The sequence below is a fragment of the Myotis brandtii genome, unplaced genomic scaffold, assembly GCF_000412655.1.
Source record: "Myotis brandtii unplaced genomic scaffold, ASM41265v1 scaffold657, whole genome shotgun sequence".
Classification (NCBI taxonomy): domain Eukaryota; kingdom Metazoa; phylum Chordata; class Mammalia; order Chiroptera; family Vespertilionidae; genus Myotis; species Myotis brandtii.
In genome coordinates this window covers 1,936,704-1,939,897 of record NW_005370552.1, presented here as the reverse complement: position 1 = coordinate 1,939,897, position 3,194 = coordinate 1,936,704, and the positions used below count along the sequence as shown (strand labels likewise).

General features: G+C 47.4%; 1 long non-coding RNA gene across 1 annotated transcript in view; it reads right to left on the bottom strand.

Annotated features, from left to right (window-relative positions):
- The window catches only part of LOC102259660, a 17,537-nt gene extending 14,620 nt beyond the window's left edge, over positions 1 to 2,917 (bottom strand). Inside the window, exons 1-2 of the long non-coding RNA XR_314421.2 lie at positions 2,753 to 2,917; positions 94 to 637 (exon numbers count right to left, since the gene is read on the bottom strand). This is a non-coding gene — a long non-coding RNA (uncharacterized LOC102259660). The remainder of the gene's footprint in view (positions 1 to 93; positions 638 to 2,752) is intronic.
- Between the last annotated feature and the right edge of the window lie 277 nt (positions 2,918 to 3,194).

Genomic DNA, 3,194 nt, shown 5'->3' with positions numbered 1-3,194 from the left:
AGGTGGGAGCAAAGCCCTATTCTTGCAGGAATCTTCCTGCAACGGGCCTCTAGTATATATATATATGGTAGAAACTTACTTTCTCAGCCTTACCTGCAGCCAGGGAGTGGGGATGCAACGATGCACTCACAAAAGAGTTTGATTTGGAACAGTCAAGGCACAGGCACAGGCACAGGCACAGCAGGGAATCCATTCCAGTGAGGACGTGGAGACTTCCAGGCTTCAGGAGTGCAGTGACCACGGTCCCAGGGGAGCGCCCTAGACCCAGCTCTGGCCCAGTTCGGGCTTACAAGCCTGATTCTCTCACAATCCTAGAGTTTCTGGGATCCTACTTCCCTCAATCCCAATCAAAATGGATGTTGTTTGCAACCAAGGATCTTCCTGATGCGCCTGCCACGTGGCTCTGTGTCACCGGCTCGCTGCGCGGTTGCTTCAGGAAGACGACGGGCCTGGCAGGCAGTCTGTGGGGCTTGGTTACCCTGACACCTACTTCTTGTAACCAAGCTCTCTGTAGCCTATCGGCGGTAAATGGTAGCCTCAGGCAGACAGGTATCTGGAATTTTGTTAGCCGGTTGCAGCAGTGAGCTCAGAAGTGTGTGCTGGCCCTGACGTTCACGTGGTGGCCCAGCTGAGCGCACTGGAGAAAATGAGAGGCTCACTCTAGTCAGCAGCCCACGCAAAGGGGGCAGGATTCCTCCCAACAAGCCATAGGATGGCATCGGGGAGGTGGAGTTCTGCAGCCGAACTTCTTATGAAGACCTAATGAGATGAAAACTCCTCAAGGGCAGAACCTCATGACCTTCTCTGGCTCCCTGGTCTAATTAATAAAAGAACTGACTGATGCTCACGAAATAGATTGCCAAACCTACTAAGTTAGGGTGGTCTCAAACCACAGTCCAAAGAACGCAATTTTAGTCCAAAGAATGCCTGGCTCAGAGGAGTCCTGCAGGAGCCACGCACTGTGTGCTGCTGGACGTGAGTATGGGGGGCGAGAGCAGCCTTCATGTCACCCCTTTCAGGTCATTATCACACGAAGAATGAGAAAGTGAGCACATTGGTGAGCACAAGGTTCTATACCCGTGGTTCTCAACCTTCTGGCCCTTTAAATACAGTTCCTCATGCTGTGACCCAACCATAAAATTATTTTCGTTGCTACTCCATCACTGTAATGTTGCTACCGTTATGAATCGTCATGTAAATATCTGATAGGCAGGATGGTCTTAGGCGACCCCTGTGAAAGGGTCGTTCGACCGCCAAAGGGGTCGAGACCCACAGGTTGAGAACCGCTGTTCTATACTCTCAGTGGAATGTGACCTTTTCCTGAAACCAGGACCCCAGGGACAACCCCTCAGACTTCCTCTCACCCTCACACAGACCTGAATATACCAGCTGATGGAAAAGGGGTTGTGTAAGGACCAACTTTTAATTAGTGATCCATTCACCATTAGTGGTTACCGTCAAAAATATACTTGAAAACATGTCTCAGGGCTTATCTCAAGATCAAATATTTGGCGCTTGTCATCTGAACCCTGAAGAACTCAAATGGAGGGCATTCTGGTGCATGGGAATCATCGGTTTCACACAATTTGTGGTTTGCTTAGTTCCTCATTTTCCTCTCAATGTACATATTCATATAGTTACATAAATTATAGAATAAGTATAGTTGGAATTCCATCCTTATACAAAGTTTCAACCATGTGTGATAAATACGGTATCTTTAGGAAGATCTCATTTCAATGGACTTTCCTAGGTTGAAAACAGTACACTTTTTCAATTTGTTTCATCAATCTGGGCCTTCATTTTCCAACAAAAGAAGAGTTAAAAGCTTATTCCTATGAGACAGTATTTTAGTTTTTACGTTCTGGGAATTCTATTAGCTTTAGCCCTGAATCGCCTGGCTCGTAGTTTAAATATCAGTTCACTGCAAATAGGTCTGAATTTCCATCCACTTCCTACTATACTGGATGCCATTTCCATTCTTGCTTTCGAGCCTTATGGTGGTGTCCCCCCAGCCCCATCCTGAACAATTAGACTGGCTTGTAGGTAGTGACTTCCACGATAAAGCAACGTGTCATTCCAACAGCGAGGCGCTGGGTTTCTTTGTTAGCTGGGAAGCTAACAACATTACAGTGCACAGGGTGCATATAGTAAGAGCTGCGTGGGGGCCTGTTAACGTGGCAGGGCCACGTGCAAGTGCAGTGAATTATTGCTCCTGTCAGCCATTTGAAATTAACTGCAGCCACAGAGAAGGACATCACCCTTTAACCCCATTTGGTCAGGATATTGACTTCTCTCCCCCATCTTCAGGCACCATTGTACCTTTTAGAATAGTGACTTTCAAGCTTTTCTGAGGCCTGCTCAAATACACTGTACATCTCTCACACAGAGAGAAATATAAAACGGCTTAACAAAACCATATTTACTCTCACTACTGTGCTGATCATTTCTACTCTGGTCTAATTAATAAAAGAATTGACTGATGCTCACTAAATAGATTGCCAAACCTACTAATTTAGGGTGGTCTCAAACCACAGTCCAAAGAACACAATTTCAGAAACTATTCCTCAGATATTCAAATAATAAACTCGGAGGCCCCAAAGAACCTAGAGACCAAGCGCTCCAAAGGCAGAGCCTCCTGTTGCAGCTGGAACTGTTGTGAAGACACGTAGCCAGCCCGAAATGACCTCAAACCCCGAAGGTCCTGCTCCCGCCCTCTCCTCCCCCGCTGGGCCCCTCCGCAGGCAGAACCCACCTGGAAGCCCGAGGGCACAGGAGTGTGTAGGCAGAGTCCATCGAAGTCTGCCTCCTGGGCACTGAGCTGCTGGGGACGGGTAGGTGGATGTGCAAGGCAGAAAGAACACCATGGTACGTTATGTAACTCGGAGTCACAGCTGAGCCCAGGCCATGTTCTTTCCTCTCTTGAATAACTCGTATTTGCCTTCGAGTTAATAATTGGCTCTTTTTCTTAAAAACTGTTTTGGTTTCTTGTGCTTTAAAGGTAGTGCTTATTATTACTACTAATAAAGGCTAGGAATGGAAAAAAGGACCGGCCTCTAACCCCCCGCTGCCTGCCTTCCCCACTCCCCACAGGCAACCATTTGCTTCTCTTCTAACCATTTCTTCTGGTGTTTCCCTTCCTATCACGACACAGCGTGCTTGTAGTGACAACTCTGGCTTTGTGCAGTGTAGGGAGG